The 13,466-nt window shown below is 43.5% G+C and overlaps 1 protein-coding gene across 7 annotated transcripts in view; it reads right to left on the bottom strand.

Moving 5' to 3' along the window:
- The window catches only part of LOC125887129 (zinc finger protein 469), a 230,937-nt gene that overhangs the window by 40,491 nt on the left and 176,980 nt on the right, over positions 1-13,466 (bottom strand). For all 7 annotated transcript variants that reach the window (XM_049573685.1, XM_049573686.1, XM_049573684.1 and 4 more), the window contains one exon: positions 4,265-4,479. The gene's annotated coding sequence lies outside the window, so the exon portion shown is untranslated. The remainder of the gene's footprint in view (positions 1-4,264; positions 4,480-13,466) is intronic.

The following is a 13,466-nucleotide window of genomic DNA, read 5'->3' as shown; positions in this document are numbered from 1 at the left end:
ATCTGGAGAGCCTGTCAAATGCAATCTAGATCTGATTATTTATTATACGTTCAAACTCATGCCAGTCAGGTATATATAACCACGTTAGGACATCATGTCTGTCCTTTGTTTTTTCCCCTTTCTAATGATCACATTAAAGTTGCAACACTTTCCAACTGTTTCTTTCTCTAATCCAAAAAATGGAGGGAGAGGGAGAGGAGTGCTGTTCCCAGAGGCCACATCACAAATCTTTTTTGCAATTCAGAATGATAGAGTAGTGTGTGTTTCCCTGGGGAATATCTACAGCATGTTGATGCCAGCTGTCAGTAAACTTTAAAGGGAAACAGTATGGTATGGCAGCCTCTTCACAGTTTCGAGTCAAAAATGTTGTTTCTTTGATAAGTGAGTAACCAGTCTGACAATTAGCTTAACTTTACGCCTTTTAGAATACTTGAGCAAGGCAACAAGTTTAAATCTACAAATCACTGCTAAGAAAATGTTGACTAGATTTTTCATCACTGACTACATCAGTGTGCAATGAACAATTTATGATCATGGGATAAACTTTATATATGTGTCGGCATTTTGTCTGTATCTATAAGACCTCTTTGGTGACTGCTCCTGAATGTGCTTGAAATAGTACATTTATATATTTGTATAAGGGCGCTGACACACCAAGCTGACAGCCATTAGTCAGTGTTGGTCCACTGGTAAGTGTCTGTCACGGGTTTTTGCAGTGAGTCTGACACTGTTGGCACTAGTCAACCCTTTTTGGCATTTTTTGGCTGCATTTTGGCATGTTGAATCGGTGCTGGAGCCCTGTGGAGCCTGTCACTAAGTGAAATCACTCTGACTGGCAGTTCAGCTCTGCACGATTAGAGAAATGAAAGTGAGGAAAGCAAACAAACGACTGAAGCCAAGACAGCATGATATCTAGACAAACTTGTTATAATTAGGTAAAACTATGTTTTTAGCCACTGCACTCTTTAGCAGAAATGGTTCATAATTGTTCATATAACTGTTCGTCGGTGCATGGTAAATACCCTTTCTTCTCTGAGCACTGGGTTGTGTTATTAATATGCTAACTGGCTAACTAGCATTGTGAAACCATCCTGTCCGTCTTGTTTTCATGCAGGTGCAGAACTTTTATGCTAACTCATTGATGGCTGTAAACTTTGCGGCGTGTTCAAGTACAAATTTTTGGCCGAGACACAGGCAATGTGAGGCCATGCAACAGTTGGCCTTCATCGCAATTAGTTCTCTGATGTCGGTTTGGTGTGTTTGGGCCTTAAGTCTAGATGAGCGCAGCAGTGGCTGCTGCAGAGGGTAAATACTGTGTGTCGAAGACAAACTGGTTTAAATGTTGCCAGGAAACCCAAAAATATCATATAATTTAACCAATAAGATCCATTTTCATTCACTCATGTCATCTTAAAATACATCTCAGCCAGTTATTCAGCACCATAACACTGGTGATGAAGGGCAGATTTAACCACTGACATATGAGTATTATTGTCTGAGGCTGAGGTTGCTGTTCAGCTTTCACTACTGAAGCCTAATGAAAGTCAGGAGCAAGACAGAGAGGTCAGAGGTCGTGACCCTATCACTCCACATGGGAATTAAGGGATGAATAACCTCCCAGGTCTTATGTAACCGTAGTGACTAGTCTGGACGGTACCTGCTGAGCTTATAGTAAACCAACCTTGTAGCCATTATCATGCTCCTTAGACACAGAAGTAGATTTAATACTCCAAGAGAGTAGGCACTTAGTCACCGTATCCTGCTGGGGGGATTATGATTAATATTCTGTCGTAAGTTAAGATGAAAATACAAATGTGTCTCTCCTTAGAGTGTTATCTTTCTGTTCACACTTCAGTCTCCACACACTCTCTCTGGTTACAGTGAGGTCATCCAGCCTGCATACATTCTCATCACAGAATCCCTGTGGATGTTTCCTTTGAAGACTCACTTTAACCAAGACCTAATGTTGCAAGTGTTGATCTTTCCATATTTCTCTCTCCTGGTAATCATGCATGCCTGAGTGTGGTGGAAGAGCAGGGGGGCAGTGCAGGCTTTCAGGGAATCTAGAGTTACATTAATGTGCAGTAGGTAGGAGGTGGTAGCGGGGTCAGGGGTCACAGTACCCTTAACAAACACTGGAGCCACCCAGTGAGGAAGTCAACAAGAGATGCTTTCCCCTGCAGCTCCTCGAGCCCTAGCAACAGCAGCTGCTGGCAAACATGTGTGTGACAAATGTGCCATCTGAACCAATGACAGGGTCTCAATCATCACCATATGGGGTTGCCTCACAAACATATCACACAAACACAGCAGAGAGGCTGGGAGATAGACTGCAGGGGGTGAAGAGAGACAGAGGAGGGGGAGGCAGCAGAGACAGCAGACACAATAAAAGGTAACGAGGCAGATATTGCTATGTCAAGTATCATTCATATGTGAGTGCAGCCGCATAGAAAATAATTCTCTAAAGGCTTTCTGGTGGGCTGATTGCAATGCAGGCACTCACAGCTGGCCAGACAGCTTCAGTGGGGTTAAATGTTATGATGACTCCCTGCTGGGAAAATCATGAGAGATGCTGCTGTTAGCTGGACTGCAATCCAGCAGGTTTTACTGTGGGGTCTATTGTTGCCCTTTGGGGCTTAATGACCAGAAAACAGTCTAATGATGACTTCCTTCTGCCGTTCTATCCCAGTAAAATCCCTCTTTAATACACAGTGTCCTGACTGACGGACCAGATGAAGCCAAACTGGAAATTCACACGCATAGCACTGCTTTCTTTTTCTCTTGGTCCCCTTCAGAGGAATTTTTATATCATTTTCTATAACCCCTAATGTTTCATCTGCAATCACCTCCAAATCTACATTGTAAAGTACCCGCAATGTTTTCAATCAGTCCTCTTGATTCTCCACACTCTCATTTCATAATTCTATTTGCCTCAGCCTTCTGTCTGTCCTCTATCTCATGCTCTTTTTGTATTTTCCTCTCTCTTTCTCTCCCCCTCGCCAGCTCTGGAAAGTACATTCGCACAGTTCAACAGTGACACAAGGACCGTCTCCTTCATGGCAGACCATGCTTGTGTTTTTTCAATTAAGCCGGGCTCCTGTACACTATTCATTTGGGAAACCATAATTCTCATGGCCCAGCAGAAACTAATGGAAAGTCGCTTAGGTTTTTTTTTCCGGGAGAGGTATCGGAAAGACCCGTTCCCCAGAAGCGTGCCTGACTAGTGGGGATGGAGAATAAAACCGTAGGAATACTGTCTACGAGAGTGAGGGAGGTGTTGATAGGAGGTGAAGGCCTCACCGAGGGGTATCAGGGTGCAAGAACTCATGGGGTGACTGGGAGCAGGAAGGAGGTGAGTGAGAGAATACAGATGGATGGATTTCCAAGGGAATGTGGATGAAAGTGAGTGAGTCGCAGGCCGGATCTGAATTGCCCAGCGGGGAGGAGGACAGATCCACTGAAATCACTTCAAAGCCTGGTGTCACTGGGCTGCAGATGAGTACAGACTGTCTCCTGTCCTTTTTTATTTACAGAGATGAGCCCCAATAACCTGTTGCATCCTTCTGCCTTAAACAGCAATCAACAGTGCAAATAAATATCTCCCCACGTGTCCGCATGCATGCAGGTGCAGCAACACCGCACTGTATGAGATTTAACAGCTCATTTAAAATTAGGGGGTAGTGTCACTGTATGGCGGTATATTACACTAAGCACTAGCCCAGACCAACAATAAAAGTCAACAGTGAGACCGTAAATTTGCCTGACAACAAAAGCATTTGTGGAAACTAAAGGATTTATCAGAGAATATCCACTTCCAGTCAACTGTTACTAAAGTTCCCATCCCATAACTGATATCCCATTTTCCTCTTTCCAGAATGTCTCAGCCCCAGTCTGACCCTCTTCCTTGCCTGACCAGTAGGAGCCATTTGTCACCATTAACATAAACCTTTCAGTGAATGCTGACTCAGTCTGCGTTCATACATAAACAGTGTAGGAAATGTGCAAACACACACATACGGTATATTCATGTGTGCATGCTCACACATGCACAAACACACACCTACCTACCACTGCACATACAGTTATGTGCACACAAATACACATGCACATTCAAAGTGGGAGGGGCCTAATCCGGACAGCCCCCATTACACCCCCCACCCCCCACCACAACAATCAACAGAGACAGACAGACAGTAAAGGGGAGCAGTGAAAGAGAGAGTCAGGCAGGAGCAGCACGGGAGAAGGACACAGTATCAAGTCTTACCTCAAGAGTAATGCTGTGGAGCCAGTACAAGGGAAAGCCTCATGACTGTAGCGGTCTCTCTCAGACTCGGTCTCTTTGTATCTCTCAGCTGTGGGAGACGGGCGCTGACGCACAGGCAGCACAGCGCAGAGCGGAGGGACGCTCGGCACACTTTACAGGCAGAGAAAGCAGTGGAGCCACGCAGACCCCGGGCCCGTCCGCTCACACTCTGCCTTCTGAGGATGAAAAGAGAAGACTTCATTACCAGCTGCAGACCACGCCTCCACCCCTCCAGTCTCCCTCCTCCCAAGCCCTCTCTCCCTCCCTCCCTGCCTCCCCTCCTCCTTCACTACCTTCCCTTCCACACTCCCAGCCAGTAGCACGCTCCAGGGCCTGTCCCAGCCAAGAAAGGGGGAGCAGACTGCCAAAGAAAACCTCCCATCCCACCGGCTGCCAGGGCTGTGCAGTGCACAGAGAGAGAGGGACAGAGAGAGATGAGGAAGGACGTAAAGAGACAGAGAGAATGGTATAGAGCATATGGTTCAAATCCACAAACTGTAACTTGTTTTGAAATCTTTAGTACAATGCCTCAGAGTTGTTTCAGCTTAACAGTTTTGCCAGCGAAGCACTAAAAAATAAGTACAGAAGGATGAAGTGTGTGTGTGTGAGGGATGGGAGGTAAAATGAAGAAGGAAAGCAGAGGGTGGAGAATTAAATTTGGACCAAGTGAGGAGTCTGAGGCAGCAGAGATTCACTTAGGAGAGAGGGGGGAGACAGACAGAGTGAAGGACACAGACAGGCAGGCAGACGGAAAGAAAAACACAGACACACTCGAAGAGAAATACACACAGCAGAACGGATGATCAATCTGACAGTTTTAGGGAGAAGAGCAAAAGAGACGAGACACATTTAACCAGGGGTTGCTGGAAGTTCTAATTAATACCTACTGTAAGAAAAGATCACATCAAAAGACTGTCGCTCAAGAAGAAGTGTTGAGTCCTAGGGGGTGGGGACAATGTCTGTCTCTGTGTGTTTGTGTGTCTATAAACCTGTCTCTAAGTCTCACCAACTCGTCCCAAACGGCTAGCATCGTCAACACCCAAAATAAGGATGACAGTTTTTGTCCATCTTCAGACTGTCGCTCCCCTCCTTCTCATCCTCTCTGCCTTTTTCTACTTATGCCAAAGTGAACTCTCTCCCCATCAGACGGGGAAAATAGGCATAAAAGCACTAGCTGTTTACTGTCTGTAATTATGAGGGGCTGGGTACGCACAACCCAGGCAAGCTCTGCTCCCTGCCCCCAGTGCCACCACACACAAACCTAGCTCTACCAAGTCTGCCAGCTTAAACCGAGCCATGGCACAGACGGAGAGGTGCAAAGAAAAAGACGGGAAGAGTAAAAACGTCAAGTTTAAAGTTTCACATCAACTTGTAATTAGGAAAAATGTGTCAGCAAAGGGGATTTCACTCGACTTCAGAGAGAAACAGACACAGCACAGTAGCCTATATTCTACACAACTTACAGTTACGGGTTCACTCGAGGTCAAACTGAAATGTAGGTCCTTGACATGAAATGGCAAAAAAATGAAAGTTCAAAGTAGTGTTTTCCCCAGGAATCTGAGAGAGCTAATCTGCTGGTGAATGCTGTAGGTCAGGCTCCAGTGCATAGAATGACAGTTGGGCCTTGATCCTGCTGAAAATTAGAAAGAGACACCACCACAGCACATCACTACGTCCACCAGGACCACCACTACTGCATATGGTGTTCCGTTTGAAGTACTTTCACAGAAAAAGAGAGTCCTGGCTTCAAATAAAGTTACACAAGCCTAAGATACAGTAGTAGTTTCTTGATGGCTCAACAGGAATAAGCAAGAGAAACACTGTACTCTAAACCAACATGAAGGACTGGAGGATTGCACAGAAAGGAGCAAAATGACCAAAACGTCTGTGGCTGTGTGATGCAGTAAAAGAAGGAGGGTTTTTTTGGCAGTACTTGATGAGGTAAGCAGGAATTATACAGATCTCTGGCGATCCCCCACACTAGCATTAACACCTACACAGACCCTCTCTGTGGCATAATGGTGTCAAATTTACACAGGTCCACAAAACAGTACTTAGGTTATAGGCTGCCTTCATTGTAGGCGGTGAAAGCCGGGGCTTGGGGATGGGGTTTGAGTCTGTTGGAGTGGGTTAGTCCAGGGACGACAGAAAAAAGGGAGACAAACTCATTTTAGTACTCTTCACTGCTAAGAAACACTAATCCTCCAAAAACCAGAGCCACGGGCAGCCCTTCTGCGGTATTTTATGTCTTTAATCTGGGGCTTTAGTGACTGAAAAAAAAACTAATCCAACATCTGAAAGCTGGTGTTTGTTTACCGTCTACCATGTGATCAAGTGTTGTCATTACCATAACCATAGTAAATAGATAAAAATAGCACTAAATGTCCATATAATAAGAAACATTAGAAGAGTAATGACAGGCTGTCAGCCACAAATAGCAGCAATAGATGTGATTGCATTTCAGGATCTTAAACTGGGATTTAGGGCTGAGGGGGAATTTACTGAGAGGACACAATATTCTGTCCAGCCACTAGGGGTTGAGTTGAGCTGTAATGTACATACAGTCCATTTACAGACAGGGATGAGGGAAAGTTTGGCCCAACATCTTTCTCCTCTCACTCTGCTCCCTGTTTCTGTTTTTGGGAGGATGAACCTTTGTGCCTCTTGATTTCATAACTGAAGTTACTGTACCTTCCTTTTTTTCCAGAGAGATCCTTTTTACAAGGAATTCCTCACACATTTGTTTCAATCATCTATTTAATCTGGTGCACACATACGTCATTTCATTTCATTTTAATTCACCCCAAAGACCCCGAAAGACAGACAGGCTGCTTGTGTAATGAGAATCCCCAGTGCTGCTCAGTGCAGATTTCAATAAAAGGTCTTCAAGCTTGAATAAAAGAGAGCTGTATCACACCAGGAAATGTCTTCCTGACTGCCTTAATCCTAAAAGGCCAACATTAAATATCAAAGTAAAAGGCTATATGGGTGAATATCTAAACACCACTGGGTTATAAACATCCTTTATGCAGAGCAGGCTGGGGGAAGAACAACACCATCACCTCACAGGAACTTTAGGTTACAGAAAAGCCAAAACAGGCTGCCTCTGTGATTGGATTTCAAAAGCAAAAGGAAAAAAGGTCTGACTGTCAGGCATCATATACAACTGGCAAAACAGCCACGCTGGGCAGGGCCCAAAGGGAAGTACATTACTGCAGTACAGAATGAAACCTCTTAACGCCAATAACTCCAAGAATAGTTTGTGGTAGAATCACATAGGCATGCAAGTGAATTAAACTGCATAAACGGAACAACAACATACAATGGGATTTAAAGGGAATGCAGTGCCGCAGAGACAACTTGCCCTTGGATGGCAGCTGGAATCATATTAGACTTCAGGATTCAATCAGAGGTTGTTGTGAAATTGAAATTTCACTCTTAACGACCTGAATTGAAAGCAGAGTCGAGGCAGATGGAAAGAGAGGGAACTTTCTGTATTCTTAACACAGAAAACCTTTGTGAGATGTATCAAAGTGAGCAAGCCTAAGATCGACTCCTCATTTCCAGGATGAATATGGAGATTGTGTAAACCCAGCCCTGGGGCCTGCGCATATCAGGACACCAGTGGCTTGTGTTAAACTGGTCTAAACAAGTATTTTTAGTTCACGCAGGGCATTAAAAAAAACACAGATTTATACTTTACCCTTAAGCCCATATCCTCACTCTGCCAACCGTCTAAGGTGTCTAAATGGACTCTCTCTCTCTCTGTGGCAGAAAAAGTCATATAAAACACCAACGCTAAACATATAAAGTCCTTTAATGAGCTTAGAGTATTCTAACCTCCCCTCAGGGAGTAATACCTGGGTCAAAAAACTAATTAAGCTGTGACCTTTCCGGAGGCAACCTGCAGGTAGATATTCATTGACCTGCTGTATAGTTATTGCTAAATATAATTCCCTAATGCTAAATATAGCAATGAGAACAGCTTTTTGACATTCACCTTCTATAAAGCTACACAGCAGCTTGTCTTTATCTCTAAAAAAAACACAGGGAGATAAAATTTAGGACTCTGGACTTCTAGGAATAAAAGGATGAATCAATGAAGCCATGGCAAGATGACAGTGGAGTCAAGTGTTGCAGTCTGGCTGTGTGCCACAAATGTTGGTGCACTGTGTAGCGCACACACAGTCATTACTCTGTTGTAACCAGAACTGGCTCTCGAACAAGACTTGACAATGAAGCTCTTAACTGCTAAAGAAAAGATCAAGCCTCAGGTCTGTGTTTATCCAATAATTACTACAGTTTGACATGCATGTACATTTGCATGGCATTAGAGCCTGAAAAGTACAGTAAGAGTTTTTCCTCAGAGATGAAAAATGATAACTGCAACCTTATTTAACCACAGCTGCTGTGAGGATGTACAGTACCAGGGTCGCTTCGGGTCATGTTGCTGACACACCCAGAGCCCCAATGAAAGGCCTCCCCATCGCCACCCACACTAACACTCTTGTAACTCCCAATTAAGGAAATTGAGGTTGACTGTATTCCATGACTCACTGACTGCTACACACCTGAAATATCGAATAGAAACAATAATATTAAGATTTTAAAACAGGAATATACAGCATTTTACAAGCTAGTTCTATGAGTGCATTGTGTGTTTGTGCACCGAGACAAGAAAGGGCCCCAATAAAATGAGACTGTGGGTTTCAGCTCAGACACAGGTGATGGTGGTGAACCAAAAGGTCTAACACATCCAGACCCTTCCTCTGTCTGTACAGCTTTTGGGTTCTGGAGATGCCGGGCTGAGTGGTCAGCCTCAGCTCTGGGAATTTCACACCTACGATGGCCATTACCAGCAGAGCAAAGCCCATCACACCCTGGTGTGCCATTTCTGACCCAGAAAGCCCAGCGGCTTGCTCTCCCCCAGGGCAAACACGGGGCACCCCAGCCAGTGTAGACTTAGCAGCTTGGCGATGTGTACTCGCCCGGCCATGTGGACCAGGAGTGATGATGTTCCCAGGGGCAGTTGAGGCCGGATCGGGGGGTTTAGAGGTGAAAGAAGAAGAGTTGAGGAAAGGGGAAAAGGCCCATTCTAGGTGCCTCATCTTCTTAGAGGGGCAAAGGGAGACTTCGGCTTTACTTGGAAAACTATTCTCTTCTCTTATCTGTCCTAGATATAGAAGTAAAGTGTTTAATCAAAAAAAATAAAATAGCTTTGAAGCAAACTTACTGCCAGACAAGAACATCTTTACTTGATAATTTTACTAAGTCTTAATCTCTCTCTGAACAGATGTCTGCATATGCATGCAGAGTCTATGAGCAATGGTACAACATTTTGATATCAGAGGTGCTCTGGTTTCTATTTGTAGTCCAAGTAGTGTTGAACAATCACGACTGAGTGGCAGTTAAGTAATCCGAGTGGAGAACGAAGGAGGCAGAAGGCATTGGCTGAAAAGCAATCTTGGGATCCATCGACTATTGTCTGACGATGATTAAGCTTTTGTTAAACTTTTATTTAAAAATGTATTTGCATCCTTATACAGATATCTGTTCATAGAAATAAGCTGAAATGACCAATGCTCAGAAGAGGAAGTCTTGGCTCGGATATCTGCTGACCACACCAGTACCCCCAAAATATTGACCATTACCCCCAGAGACATATTGTCGTCAGACCGATAGCTGATGGGTTATGAGACTGACAAAACCTTGACAAGGTCAGTATTGCCGTCGTTGCATCCCTGGTTATGGTGAGGATAAGGCAACTACAACATCTGGTTGAGGTAAAGAAAAGTTCATGAATATGGTTAGTAAAACTACAAACATATTTTGCATGAAAGTTCACTTCACTCCATCGCAGTGACCTCCACACCTTTACTACAGTATCTGCCTCGCTAAATATAGGGCACACAACTTCCTACGCTGGCACTGAATTTTGGCAGAGATTGCAACTCATCCAAAATGGATGTAATTCCTTGGGATGCTACTCTGAGCATAGCATCTACTTAAATATCTTCCCCTGTACTGATGTCAGCAAGAATTCAATTCAAATAAATTCAATTAAAAGCGCATAAACACATCCAAGAATCTTAGATTTCATTACAACTATCCTTTGCGAAAAACAATAAATATCTTGGCTGGACCTGATGAAACAACACATTCTCACTCCCAACTTGTCAAATACCAACACTTGGTCAGTGACCCTACGCGTCAAACTGTGACGCTCTACATCCCCTCCAGTGTCAGTTTTGGACGCGTGTGTCAATTTGGACTCATTACATGCAAGTTTCTTCAAAATAAACTTCTGCTTTCACAACATATGTACAATTTCTGCTTGTTAAATGCTTTACTTACTGTAACAGCAGGGGACATACATCACTAGCGTTGTATGCTACACATACTAGCACACTACGTTATTATCAAAATAAGTCACCTGACTTTCACTGGTTTCATTCGGGACACAAACAGTGGTCTTAAGGGTGAAAGTCCAGAGTTTGTTTGGCTCCTCCACCACCACTTCTGCCAACCCAATGTGGACTTTCCGAATATTTGTACAACAGCAGCTGCTCGGAGCATCAAAAACATGCCACAAGTTGGGAGTGAGACCAGGTTGGATGAAATATGAACTACTGAAGAATATCTATAGTAGTTTTCTGTTATGCTTGTCTGACGTAAAAAAAAAAGATAGCTGAGGTAGCTGAGAGGTTACAGCCCATGGCACATTCACGCAATGTCCTGGGTTACATTCCAGTTGTGGCACTGATGGTGACTGTCATATTCATCTCTCTCCCCTTGTTTCTAGTATACTCTCTTGTGTGTCAAATACAAGTGAAATTTTTTTTAAAAAAAAAGTTTCTTCACTTACTCAGCAACAAATTTTATCTTAAGACACTTAAACATCCCAACCCATTTGCTAATCATGTTCACACAGGGAAAACAAGATAATCACTATGCTGTGCATCGCTAGACTGATGTCTCAGGCTAAACTGCAGCTAATTGAAGGGTTACTGACTGAAAATGTCATTTATGTCTGGAGCACAGTGATAAAGTGATAAAGTTAAATACTAAAACACATATTGATGTTTGTTTCCTTTTTAGGTTTCATCTTCCGGTGCCTTTATTTTGTCTTTATTAAGGCGTCTGGGTTGAAATAGAGAAGAGCGGATAGAGCTGCCATTGAACTGTAGCAGAGCCACAGCAAACCAAACACAGAGATGCCCGGCCCTCATCTGCACAAATAGGCCTTTCAATCCTTCCCCTCACTTTTGTCCCATCAATACTTCACTCTTCGTGGAGACCAAAGCCACCAACTCCAACCTTCCCTCTGCCCCCTCCAAACACACAGAGAGGTGAATGGTGTCTACTGTACCTTCCACCACTCCCCTCTCTGTGGGGTAGAACACATTTTGACAGGCCTGTATTTATGGCTGGCTGGAGTCGTGTTGGAATGAACCATGAAAAGGACCAAAATCATCTCGCTGGATGTTCATTTATATTGAGCGCCGGTCAGCTGTGTGTGTGGCCTGTGTAGAGAGAATGGGGCTTGTGTGAGTGTGTGAGCGAATGTGTGGGAGTGGAGGATTAAGATAAGCTCTCTAATGAGCAACAAAGTGTGTTTGTTATTCTGTGGTTATCATCGGTCTGTATGAACAAAAACGCTACATGCTTTCTCTGTTGAGACTGTGATCCTGTCAGATATTATAAAGCCTGCTTGCTTGCTGACTGAAAAGTGATTTCGTAAGTACCACCATATAAACCGCTATAATTAATACTGTGATATCAAAAAATTGGAACCTCTTAAACAAAATTCATGTGCATAATGTGCAAGGAAAAAGCATAGACTGTATGAATAGAAACCATGACATCACCTATTGGTTCATGAACTCCTGTTTTGAAGCCTTGAGTTTGGTGTATTGGCCGCCATCTTGGTTTTTCTTATACAAAAATTCACACCCCATACAGTTGTCATGAAGGGGGAAATCAGCTAAAGAGACCAAAACTGTACTAGGCTGTAAACATACTTATTTCTGCTGTAAAGTTGGGTGTTTTAACATGAGTGTCTATGGGGATTGACTGGCTTGTACAGCCAGCCTCAAGTGGCCATTTGATGAACTGCAGTTTTTTGTTCTTTGGTGTTGGTTTTATTATTCAGCTCTGGATTGTTGCCGCTTGGGAAAAAGTTATTGGTCACTGTAATCAATAATCTTTTTCATACTGGCCATAAAGATATCCCTCTCCAGTGCCAGTTTAAGAAATGGAGGTCAAGTTCTACAAAATTGGAATTATAGTTCAATCAAAGCTAATATGAGACTTCAGCATGAGTTATTCAAATCAAGTGGGGATCTTCCACATTTACAATCTATTCATAGCAAAATTTCGTGTTTGTGCTACCCTGCTCAGTGTTTCCTTGCTGAGCTGTGGTGGAGGGATAGTAACACAAAGAGGTGAATTTAAAAGGAATGTAACTTTGGAAAAATATCCACTTGGTTTAACTATCTCAGACTTCAGAAGGGGTTTTTTTTCACGGTCTGTATGGACAGGATGAATGATTACTGTGACCAATAACTCTTTCAAACTCTTTCATATGTTCAATGAACACATGGGCCCCTGAATGCCGTTTTAAGAAAGACTTGGAAAAATGTGAATCTATCCTTTAATTATAAGCACTGTAAGCTTTATGCAATGTTAAGCTTGCAGGAAGCCATATCTAGCTAATAAGGCAAAAAAAGGTCACAGACTTAAAGCAAATGCTTATGACTCATCTAATTTGAGACCAGTGATGTTTGTGTTTCTGCAGAGTGTCATTTATGATTTGTTGCACTGAGGCTTCTTGAGGAGTGCTCACATTATCTGTTAGAGGGATGCTGACCACAGTATAACCTCGAATGACCGCAGAATTCACAAGAATTTCTAGATAAATTGGCATACATGAGTGTTACTGTGTCAAACACACAAATAATCCTCTTTAAACACACTTTGGAGTATTAGTCATTGACGCACACACGCACGCACGCACGCATGCACGCACGGACGCACGCACGCACACACACACACACACACACACACACACACACACACGTGCTACACGCATCACCCCATGAATCCTTCAGAGTACACTGTCTCAGTGGGTGTGTGGTAACAATGGGAGCTGGGGTGAGCTAAG

Source organism: Epinephelus fuscoguttatus, linkage group LG4 (genome assembly GCF_011397635.1).
Source record: "Epinephelus fuscoguttatus linkage group LG4, E.fuscoguttatus.final_Chr_v1".
In the NCBI taxonomy this organism is placed as follows: domain Eukaryota; kingdom Metazoa; phylum Chordata; class Actinopteri; order Perciformes; family Serranidae; genus Epinephelus; species Epinephelus fuscoguttatus.
This window is presented reverse-complemented; position numbering and strand designations above follow the sequence as displayed.